This window comes from Mauremys mutica, unplaced genomic scaffold (genome assembly GCF_020497125.1).
Source record: "Mauremys mutica isolate MM-2020 ecotype Southern unplaced genomic scaffold, ASM2049712v1 Super-Scaffold_2380, whole genome shotgun sequence".
NCBI classification, from domain to species: Eukaryota; Metazoa; Chordata; order Testudines; family Geoemydidae; genus Mauremys; species Mauremys mutica.
Window position 1 is genome coordinate 689,768 of NW_025423354.1, and position 12,640 is coordinate 702,407.

Consider the following 12,640-nt stretch of genomic DNA (forward strand, 5'->3'; position numbering starts at 1 on the left):
GGCCCTTCCGTTCCGGGACCCGCCGCCGAAGTGCCTCGAAGACCGGGCTGCACTTTGGTGGCGGGTCCCGCTTCGGCAGTAATTCGGCGGTGGGGAGGCCCCCACTGCGGGTCTTCAGGGCACTTCGGCGGTGGGTCCCGGAACGGAAGGACCCCCCGCTGCCGAAGACCCCAGGCCCCCGAAATCCTCTGGGCGGCCCTGCTTCTGAGACATTTGTCTTATCGGCATACCCCTTCTCCAATGAAGATAATTTTGCTTGGGGGGAGGCCCTGCTCAGGCCATTGCCGGCCCCTTGCCTCCCGGGGTCCCAGCTGCCGGCCTGGGTGAACAGGATCCCTGGCCAGCAGCGGGCTGAGTGGGACCAATCGACAGAACCCTGGGCCGGCAGCAGGCTGAGCCGCTCAGCCCACTGGGGGTCTGGGATCCTAGTCACCAGCCCCGCTCAGCCCACTGCCGGCCTGGGTGAACGGGACCCGGGGCCGACGGCGAGGAGCCGGCTGGCAGGAGCCCGCGGACGGAACCCCAGACTGGCAGTGGGCTATCCCTGCTATCCCACCCCTGAGCTCCCCGCTCACCACTATTCTGGTGCCCCTCACTCCTGACCTGCAGCCCCACCCGTCTCAGCCCTGGGCTCCACAGTCACTGCTGTGCCACTGCCCCTCACTCCTGACCTGCAGCCCCTGCTATCCCAGCCCTGAGCTCCCCGCTCACCACTATTCTGGTGCCCCTCACTCCTGACCTGCAGCCCCTGCTATCCCAGCCCTGAGCTCCCCGCTCACCACTATTCCGGTGCCCCTCACTCCTGACCTGCAGCCCCTGCTATCCCAGCCCTGAGCTCCCCGCTCACCACTATTCTGGTGCCCCTCACTCCTGACCTGCAGCCCCTGCTATCCCAGCCCTGAGCTCCCCGCTCACCACTATTCTGGTGCCCCTCACTCCTGACCTGCAGCCCCTGCTATCCCAGCCCTGAGCTCCCCGCTCACCACTATTCCGGTGCCCCTCACTCCTGACCTGCAGCCCCTGCTATCCCAGCCCTGAGCTCCCCGCTCACCACTATTCCGGTGCCCCTCACTCCTGACCTGCAGCCCCACCCGTCTCAGCCCTGGGCTCCACAGTCACTGCTGTGCCACTGCCCCTCACTCCTGACCTGCAGCCCCTGCTATCCCAGCCCTGAGCTCCCCGCTCACCACTATTCTGGTGCCCCTCACTCCTGACCTGCAGCCCCTGCTATCCCAGCCCTGAGCTCCCCGCTCACCACTATTCCGGTGCCCCTCACTCCTGACCTGCAGCCCCTGCTATCCCAGCCCTGAGCTCCCCGCTCACCACTATTCTGGTGCCCCTCACTCCTGACCTGCAGCCCCTGCTATCCCAGCCCTGAGCTCCCCGCTCACCACTATTCCGGTGCCCCTCACTCCTGACCTGCAGCCCCACCCGTCTCAGCCCTGGGCTCCACAGTCACTGCTGTGCCACTGCCCCTCACTCCTGACCTGCAGCCCCTGCTATCCCAGCCCTGAGCTCCCCGCTCACCACTATTCTGGTGCCCCTCACTCCTGACCTGCAGCCCCTGCTATCCCAGCCCTGAGCTCCCCGCTCACCACTATTCCGGTGCCCCTCACTCCTGACCTGCAGCCCCTGCTATCCCAGCCCTGAGCTCCCCGCTCACCACTATTCCCAGGCCTGGGCTCCCTAGTCACCCCCCTGCCAGTACCCCTCACTCCCAACCCGCAACCCTTGCTATCCCAGCCCTGGGCTCCCCACTCTCCGCTCTTCTGGTGCCCCTCACTCCTGACCTGCAGCCCCTGCTATCCCAGGCCTGGGCTCCCCAGTCACTGCTCTGCTGGAGCTCCTCACTCCCGACCCGCAGCCCCTGCTCTCCTAGTGACAGCCCATTGGCTGCCAGTGTGGGTAGAAAGCTTCACCTAGACACAGGCAGAAAGCAGCAGTACGCAAGCAGGCGCATCCTGGGTGGCTGCGGAGGGACTCGGGGCAGTCCTGGGGCTGGTGGCCAGGCACAGGGGAACCGACTGAGTCTGGGAGAGTCTGGCCTGGGTCTGGGATCTTCCCCTGTGGCTTTGGGAGCTGTGGGTCCTCTGGGGAAGAAGCCTGCGGGAGCTGGACACCCGTCGTCTGTCCCGCTGGGCCAGGCCTCGCCTGGGTGGCCGCTGGTGGATTTGGGGTGGTCCTGGAGGCTGGCAGGTGGGCGCAGGGGATCCGGGTGGCTTCGGATGAGTCCGCCCAGGCCCGGTGTCACCCCAAGCGGCTTTGGGGGCTGTGAGTCCCGAATGGGGCAAGCAGGAGGGAGCCAGACACCTGCCATCTATCCCGCCAGGCGAGGCCGCTGGTGGATTTGGGGCAGTCCGACGGCCGGGCGCAGGGGGACCGATTGAGTCTGGGAGAGTGTGGCCCAAGTCCGGGGTCTCCTGCTGCGGCTTTGGGGGCTGCTGGTCCTCCAGGGAGGAAGCCTGTGGGAACTGGACACCCACTGCCAGGCCAGGCCTCGCCTGGGTGGCTGCTGGTGGATTTGGGGTGGTCCTGCAGGCTGGGGGCTGGGCGCAGGGGGCCCAAGTGAGTGCAGGTGAGTCCACCCCGGGGCCGGGGTGTCCCCCTGCAGTTTGGGGGGCAGTGGGTCCCTGGTGGGGCACATGGGGTGGAGCCAGATACCTGCTCTCTGGCCCTCCAGGCAGGCCTGGCCTGAGAGGATGCGGAGCGATTCAGGGCGGTCCTGAGGGCCAGCGGCCGGACACAGGCGGTCTGAACGAGTCTGGGAGAATGTCCTTGTTTTTGAATGTTAAAATATGGTCTCCCTGCCCTTCCCAGGGCAGCTCTCCATTCACAGCAAGCTGCAGCATGAGCTAACCAAGGAACTACAGCTCCCAAGGCCCCCTGTTGGTTCTCAGCTCCCAGGCTGGATCCCTGCTGCCCCTGCAAATGGGCCACCCAGAGCACCTGCTTGCTTTGCTGGTGCCCAGAGCCACCCCTGGATTTCCACACCCCACTGAGTAAATGAGCCTCCAAGTTCCAATGTATTGACAACCATATAACACTGGTAAAATCAAAGAGTCCAGGATGTTTTAACCCACAAGTATACGTGTAAGTTACACCAAGAGCTATAGATTGGCCAAGAAAAAGAAAGAAAAGCACTTCCTATACACTGACTTAATGAATTCATATAAACTTCCCTTCCCTTTATTTCCTTTGAATTGCTGATAACTCCTCCACCACCCTTTTATCTGACACTCTGTCAGTCACAGAAAAAGCAGAAGAAGTGTTAAAATGGTACAAACCAAGCTAGTTCCCAAATGGGCTGTTGAAATGACTCGGTTTTGATGGCACTTAAAATTACTATTGGCATTTAAAAATAACCTGGGAACTGGGTGCAGGTTACAAACAAAGGAGCTTTTCATTCTGAAGCACATACCAAACTCTCTCTAGATTGCGCTGAGAAAGTACACTGGATAACCAAATTCTCCTGGCAACTGGAGTAGCTTTGCTAAGCTTGCTGGATTTACACTGATGGAAAACTAGTGCACGAGGAGAATCAGGAAATCAAAGGGTACAGGTAATTTCTATCCCTTTTAGGTAAGGGAAACCAAATGTGTGTAAAATATATATCAACAATGGATGTAGTTTCAAGCTCTTCCTTATAGGAACTTGACTGAGTTATCTGTTTGCTACCTTGCAGTCTTACTGTTAGGAATCAAGCTGAAGAGAGAGCAAGGAGGACATCCCATGAACTCACAGCAGAGAGGATTCCAAACTCTGAGGAGAGGTACATAAGAACATAAGAATGGCCGTACTGGGTCAATGTCCCAGAAAGCCTCATCAACATACCTCTCTGACTGTCTTAGCTCCTCCAGTTCCGCCACCCTGGCCTCCAAAGTCTGTACATGGTCTTTGAGGGCCAGGAACTCCTTGCACCGACTGCACACATATGCCACCCACCCACAGGGCAGGTAATCGTACATGTAACACTCAGTGCACTAAACTGGATAGCCCCCACATTGCTGCTGGGCTTCTGCCTGCATTGTCTCCTAGTTAATGGAAGGGAGGTTTACAGAAAGGGGTTTGAAATGTGGTTTGGTTTATAGGTTTTAAGGGGACTACAGGGGAAGGGTTAGTACCAACAAGAGACTCCCGCTCCCTTCCCACTCTCCTTCCAAACTCCTTTGCGAAACTCCCTGTTAGCAGCCCCTGGTCACAAAGCTCCCTGCTTGTGCGCGGCTTTATAAAGCCCTGGCCTGAGTGCCCCACCCACTGATTAAGGCTCAGCCAATTACCAGAGGCTTTGAGCTTTCTAACCTTCCTTTGAAGCTCACGGCCTCCAACTGCCAGCCACAGCACATGGTCCTATGAGGCATTAGTGATTTTCCATTCTACAAAATGATGGACTCATCACCTCATTACCATTAACAATGGTACTACCATTGATACTGTATTGGTACTAATAGAACTATAAGACTACAGATGTTCTAGAAACATTGACAGGTCCGCAACATAATTCTTTTTTAAAAAAACAAGAACTGCTCTCCAAAACCATTTATCAATATACTAACACCTAAGAACATACTTGGTAATTAGTACATCGTGAAAGACAATCTAACATTAAGACACGATTGATAAAGCATTAAAATACTCATAAGTAGGGTGATAAGATCAAAGTATGAATTATTCATCCTTTTCTAATTCTCACTCTGTACATTCACATTGATACGTAACCGTTCTGATTGTCTAAGCAACAGGATAAAGACTAGTAATAGCAATTCAACATATGAAATCTTCTCATGCTAAAACAAATCAGTTAAACGGCTTTTGTAACCTAGTATAGTTAGCTTTGTGTAAATATCTTGCAAACATCCCTACTCCTCAAAAATCCCCTATATACTGTGTATATATTTATATATAATATACATAGTTCCTGAGTAAATTGTTAAATCTGATTACTAGGAAGATGTGGCAAAAGATACAACTGCATCTTATTAAAACAGAATTTTAAATAAACATTTAATCAAAACATTAAAGTAAAAATGGAATGTTTCTGAAAATGAAGAAAAGAATCAAAATGAGCGTAGTCACTCACTGGTTTCTCAGAGCATGGCTTGAGTCACAGCTGATACGTAGCTTTGGCTAAGTGGTCGAGAAAATGGTCATCTATTACCCAGTTCCCCTTATTAAGAAAATCTTTATCTTATGTAGAAGATTCTGCAATACCAGCAATATTAAAACTGCAATAACACTATTACAATAAATATTTGTCAACACCAGAATCACAGTAATAAAATTGCAGCTCTGTTCAGCTGGTTATTCTTATTTTTCTGATGACCTAGCAAAAAAAATTCTCCATAGCACAAGTCAATTTTCTTTCTTTCTTTCTTTTTCTTTTTCTTCTTTCCCTGCACAGTTATTCAGAAATCTGCATGGCTCTCTCATGTTTTTCTTTTTTGCTTCCCTGGTCTTCAGGATCTGCACTATTTTTTTCTTGTGTGCTGTTTCCTTTCAACCCTCCTTCTGTTTCACGGCCGTGCTTAAGGAGGTTTTTGGTAGTCATCTGCAGGGCACACCATAAAGCAGTACGAGCCTTGCGTGTGGAAACAGCTAATGTTTTAATGGCAGCTGCCAGAGCAAGAACAGCTAAAAAGACAGGAATATGCAACCACATCACAACAGAACTAATATACAACCATGACAGCTATCAATTAGACAAAAATCTCTTGAATTCAGCTAACACTTTGTATTATAGTAATGTAATCCCACAGGAAAGACTGCACCCTGGTATTAAAGAACCATATTTCCAATATTTCTTTAGTTATATTCTAGGCTTTCCAATGCACCTAAGTTATGAGATAAATTCAGACTCCAGAATACGGGTTCTTGGTAACAAATGGTGCTGACGTACAAATCAGAGAAAAAAGAACTTTGTACTAACAATTTCCTTTCCTTCAAGATAGTGTGACAATCATGTTTCAGAGTAGCAGCCGTGTTCGTCTGTATCCACAAAAAGAACAGGAGGACTTGTGGCACCTAACAAATTTATTTGTCATTCATTGAGTTAATCCCAAACCTGCAAGTCCTATACCTACCCTTCCTGTTTGGTTTAAAAAACGTAAATGGGAGCTTCACTGGACGGAGAAAGCCAATGCCTCACTCAGTGAGTATGTCCACCCTTCGGCCTTCAATCATAGAACAGAGTGAATTACACCCTGGATGCACGGGATTTGGCTAGTATCCACTATGAAATCTTTAGGGTGCCCAGCAAGCTAGCAATAGACCACTTTCAGTCTCATTGGTCTGAAACCAAGATAGTGGACTCTATGGAATCTGGATTCAGCCAAGAACATGGAGCAAACACTGTATTATTGGCACAGATGGATGTTCTCTTGATGTAGATGGTTGGAGGGCAGCCTTCCTCCTTTATCCTGGCTCTCTCTGCAACATTTAACATGGTCAACCATGATATACTGCTCTGTGTGAGATACTTATTCCTTGTGGCTAATCATAACAAATCAAAAAGTCACAAAGGAGAAAACACCTTGAAAGACTAACTCTTGCCTTGTCTCCTGCAAGATCTAATCTTCAGTTTGCCTTTATGGGATGAACGGTCTTTCCTATTGCATCTGGACTTGCTGGAAGGAGATGCAAGATTTAAAGTATGTATGGTCTTTCTGGAGAACATGTGTGGAGTAAGACAGACTTTGTTCTACTTGAAATTCTCTGCCATTCTCCTCTGGGTTACACAGATCATCACTTCTCGCTTGAAAATATAATCCACGGATGAAGCCAAAGCTGCCTTTTAACTAGTGCACTATCCACACAGGCTCTGGCTGGAAATGTGATTGGGGCTAGCATGGATAAAACTGCCAGAGATATTTGTCATTAAAGAGTCAATTCTTCCATTCCTGTTTGGAATAAGGCAATTGCAGTAGAAGTTTACAAGAATCTGTCTACTCGCTCAAATGTGTGTATGTGGGGGTGGGGGGTTATGACAGCTTATCTAGTGTATCTGACATCTTTAAGAGGAAAAAGTCCACAGGATTAGGATGGTCTTATTTTTTCTACTGTGACTGTGGATTCCACTTTTGGAGTCTGGACTTTTCTATGTGGAATTTACTTACTGTTCTTGGCAGTGAACTCCAACTCTTCAACCCCAAGATTTGGGTAGTAAAGCCTGCTCTTTTCATTGCTAGCAGGATAGCACTAGCCCACCATATGCTTAATCTTAGGATCCTTGACTTCTATCTTACATTAAGCGTTATCCTTCTCCCTTTTTTATTTTTTTTAACAAAGCAAAAACAAACAAAAAAACTTTTTTTTTTTGGTGCCTCCAAATTGGATAGATGTGATCTCAACAACACCTGGTTTTGATTCACCGGTGTCATCAAACATTCTTGCTTGCCATTCCTCAGCAGAAGCTGCCAATCATGCCAAATTTGTACAGGAACTCCTCACTTAAAGTCGCCCCAGTTAACGTTGTTTCATTGTTACATTGCTCATCAATTAGGGAACATGCTCTTTTAAAATTGGGAAATGCTCCCTTCTAACATCATTTGGCAGCAGCCCGCTTTGTCCACTGCTTGCAGGAAGAGCAGCCCATTGCCACTAGCTGGTGGGTGGATGGAACCAGGGTGGACCAGCAGCCCCCCCTAGCAGCTCCCCGTTCCCCTAAGTTCCCTGTGCAGCAGCTGTCCCTCTCCCCACTGCCATGTGCTGCTCCTGCCCTTTGTCTTGGAGCTGCTCCCAGAGACTCCTGCTTGCTGTACAGGGGGAGGGCGGGAGGAAGAGGGGGGTTAATGTCAGGGTGTCGCCCTCCCCCCACTCCTGCATCCCACTTACCCCATCTTCCATAGAGCAAGGAGGAAACACAACAGGGCTCAGGAGGGAGGGAGCTTGCTGGTAGCAGCTGGTTTCTGCAAGCTGATCTAATTAACAAGGCAGTGTACTTAAAGGGGAAACGCACTTCTCTCTCTCACACAGACACTCACAGACACACAGACACACACACACAGTGTGTGTCTCTGTCTCTATCTGCCCTCCCTCCTTCCCTGCTGCCTTGTAGAGCATGAGAGTTAACCATTGAGAGCTCAGCCAATTGTTAGTTCATAATTTAGCAGTAAGGCATTCCTTGGGAAATATCCCACCCTCTGACTCCTCCACCTCAACCAAGCTTCACAGTCATCATCACTGTGTACCAGTATTAAATTGTTTGTTTAAAACTTATACTCTGTGTGTATGTGTATTTTATATATATATATATATAGACTTTAGTTAAGCGAAAAAAAATTCCCTGGAACCTAATCCCCTCATTTACATTAATTCTTATGGGGAAATTGGATTTGCTTAACATCGTTTTGCTTAAAGTCGCATTTTTCAGGAACATAACTTTACAGCGTTAAGATGATACTAAACTGCTCAAGATAGTTAAGACAAAAGCAGATTGTGAAGAACTTCAAAAAGATCTCACAAAACTAAGTGATTGGGCAACAAAATGGCAAATGAAATTTAATGTGGATAAATGTAAAGTAATGCAAATTGGAAAAAATAACCCCAGCTATACATACAACATGATGGGGGCTAATTTAGCTACAACGAGTCAGGAAAAAGATCTTGGAGTTATAGTGGATAGTTCTCTGAAGATGTCCACGCAGTGTGCAGAGGCGGTCAAAAAAGCAAACAGGATGTTAGGAATCATTAAAAAGGGGATAGAAAATAAGACTGAGAATATATTATTGCCCTTATATAAATCCATCGAATACTGTGTACAGATGTGGTCTCCTCACCTCAAAAAAGATATTCTAGCACTAGAAAAGGTTCAGAAAAGAGCAACTAAAATGATTAGGGGTTTAGAGAGGGTCCCATATGAGGAAAGATTAAAGAGGCTAGGACTCTTCAGTTTGGAAAAGAGAAGACTAAGGGGGGACATGATAGAGGTATATAAAATCATGAGTGATGTTGAGAAAGTGGATAAGGAAAAGTTATTTACTTATTCCCATAATACAAGAACTAGGGGTCACCAAATGAAATTAATAGGCAGCAGGTTTAAAACAAATAAAAGGAAGTTCTTCTTCACGCAGCGCACAGTCAACTTGTGGAACTCCTTACCTGAGGAGGTTGTGAAGGCTAGGACTATAACAATGTTTAAAAGGGGACTGGATAAATTCATGGTGGCTAAGTCCATAAATGGCTATTAGCCAGGATGGGTAAGAATGGTGTCCCTAGCCTCTGTTCGTCAGAGGATGGAGATGGATGGCAGGAGAGAGATCACTTGATCATTGCCTGTTAGGTTCACTCCCTCAGGGGCACCTGGCATTGGCCACTGTCGGTAGACAGATACTGGGCTAGATGGACCTCTGGTCTGACCCGGTACGGCCTTTCTTATGTTCTTATGTTCTTATGTTCTTATGAGTTATTGTAGTGGTTTTGTGATAGACAAAACATCAATTAACAAGCAGCGTAAGACCAAGAGAATTTTTACTTTGTAAGCTAAGAAGGATGAAAGTCCACTCTCAATCACTATTAATGAAGAAGCTCAATTTTTTAAAATGAGTATAACCTGCTTAAGGATGCTGAATTGCTTACTTGGCAGATATTTTTGTTTGGTATCAATTCCCAGTCATAGGCTACCTTTTTACAGTGATAACTCTCATATCCTCTACTTGTTAACTAACAGCATGCACTGAAACAGGTAGGAATTCATCCAGGGTCTTTAACAAAGTCTGATTATTTAATAATGAGGGCTTTTTTTAACTGAGAAAATATCTTATGACAAGAAGGGGTCTAAAAATCAACACCACAAAACAGTAAAGTCTATGTAGAAATTACCTGATACAAGTGAGGGATTTTTCTCTTTTAAAGTCAAAAGCCCACGTATAGAGAAAGTTTCTGTTTAATGGAGTAAGTCTACTTGTTGCCAGGACACCATTTAAAATGTGTTACAAATTGAAATGTATTTACCATTTTCTTTTATAGCAAGGTGCTCTTTGTCTCTGTGGATTAGCAGCAGTATCGATCTCATCTTTCCGCCTTGCTTGTGTAACATAAATGGCTTCCAAATGACGTTCTAGAGTTTTGGATATATTCTCATGGACAGGAGTACCACGAAGCCTTTCCATTTTTCTTATTAAGGTGAGCACCTACCAAATATATTGCAAACACCAAAAGAGTTAATTTTTCAAATCCTCCACAAAATAATAAACCCACAAACATATAACCTGATGTTCTCATCCCTGCAGAACATTCCATGCTGTAAGTATGCTTACTCTGGCCGGTTCTGGTAACTGGTACACAATCAAACGATCCATTCCTGAAGGGTTAACAGGAAGTTGGGAAACAGGAGTGTTATCTGAGCTAGATATTTGTGCTCCTGGAAAGTCTCTTGCAAGATCAGCTTCAATCTGAAGAGAAAGCACATACCTTTAAAATATTTAGAACAGAGTTTTATCTGATAGCCTAAGCTTTTCTATTTTTTCACTATGTAGATGCATGAGATGTGTCTGCTGTTTAAATCTCTGGGGGCATTTAAAACAATAAGAAGTCATTATTAAACTTTAAACTGCTAACAACTGGCTGTAAAAATAAGGGTACTTCCAAAAATTCCAAGTACTACTTTAAAGCATAAATCTAGAATCAACATCTGTAACCAACAATCAATCTTGGGTACAGACCCAAGGAAATCGAGGGATCTTGCACAATCCTTGGAAGGTTAAACTCTAGCTTTGTCACACCTAATTAGAGATGTGAATTCCCAACTGCCTACTGAGAACACCATGTTAAGGGCTCTCAGAGACTCAAATCCAGGCACTACTAGCAAGTACATGAGATGTCCTCAATTGCTGTAGTGGTTGTGTTTGAAACCCCCAAGGATAATCCCAGGTTTAACATATTGGCTCTGAGAAGATATCAGCCCTGAAAAGTCATCCACGTGGACATCAAAGTCACCCATGACAATAGGCCTAGGCAAATAAAGATGGGACAAAGCCAACAGACTGTGTTTTAGAGTGACAGCTCTCTTATATTTGAAGTCAGATATAAACAGGGCCGGCTCTAGGTTTTCTGACACCCCAAGCAAAAAAATGTTTGGCTGCCCGCACCCCAGCCCTGGGCTCCCCACCGAACCCCACTGCTTCCCCAGCCCTGGGGTCTTCCCCTCATCACCCACACACAAACACCCTGCCGCCCCAGCCCTGGGCTCTCTCACCCCACCACCTGCACCCTCCTGCTGTCCCAGCCCTGGGCCATTGGTAACTCGCTCCCAGGGTGGGTCATTCAGCAGGAATTTTGGATGTGCAAAGAACACAGACAGGATTGGTTCCCATATAGTTACAGAACTGCAGTCAGGTGGAACAATTTTCAGCTTGTGTGACTGGAGGATATCTGGATGCATATTATAAGACTGTCCTCCATAAATGAGGGAAAGCTGAGGTGTCTTTATTATTCTTTTGTTCCACTCTTTGTTTCTATGGGGAATTTGCCAATGCAATATCACTGTCTTCCTTTTAATCAAACAAAACTAAAGTCAATGGCTGTTGAAAATAGCAATTCCAGTCCTAATAACCACTGGGAAGCATTTCTTGCTCAATTTTATCCTACTTTTTCTACAGCAAGTTACAGTGGATCAGTATATTTGATTTGGGAGAAATGAAGTAACAGCTGCCCAAACTGAGCTTGAGCACTCCTGAATTTTGTGGAAGGCAGGTGCTAGATTCCCTTTCTGAACATTAGCTAAATCTGGAAAGGAAAAATCTATTTCTGCTTCCATGGCTCAGAAGTGGAAATCCTCCTAAGTGCTTGGTACTGTAGCTAAAGCTGCCCAGGTCCAGAGCCTCCCGTCCCTTACTTTTCATTTTAAATTCTAGTGGGATCCACGTACCTCCCTTGCTAGGCTTCAGATAGAGAGGGGCACTGTTCATTAGTCCCCACCATTCCTTCTTTGGGAGCTGCAAGGCAACGTCACACCAGTATCCCTAATCCAGTCTGGTGACATCTTCTGAAGGGGATATCTGGGCCAAAGCCTAATCCTTGAGCATACGACTAGGGTTATCATACGTCCGTATTTTCACGGACATGTCCGGCTTTTGGGGTTGTCTGGGAGAAATTTGTAAAACCCTCAAAAGGTCTGGGATTTCCCTCCCAATGCAGAGTGTGGTGCAACTGACAGGGCAGCTCGGCTGGACCTTCCTCTCCCCCCGCCCCCTCCTGCAGCCTCAGCCGGCAGCGCTGTGGGGGGGGCTGTGCGCTCTGTGGGGGAGTGCAGCAAGATGTCTGTGGCAGCATGTCTGGCTCTGTGCAGAGCCAGACATGCTAGTCTTAGCAGCATGGTAAGGGGCCAGGGGGTTGGAGAAGGGGTAAAGGGTTCCAGAGGGCAGTCAAGGAACAGGGAGCGGGGTTGGATGGGGTGGGGGTGTGGAGAGGGGTCGGAACAGTCAGGGGACGGGGGGGTGGATGGGCAGAGGTTCGAGGGGCAATCAGGGGCAGGGAGAGGGAGGTTAGATGGGTCAGGGATTCTGGGGGGGCAGTCAGGGGACAGGCAGCAGTTAGATAGGCGTAGGAGTCCTGGGAGTCTGTCAGGGGGCGGGGGTGTGGATAGGAGCCAGGGCAGTCAGGGGACAGATAGGGGGTGGGGTCCTGAGGGGCAGTTAGGGGCAGGGGT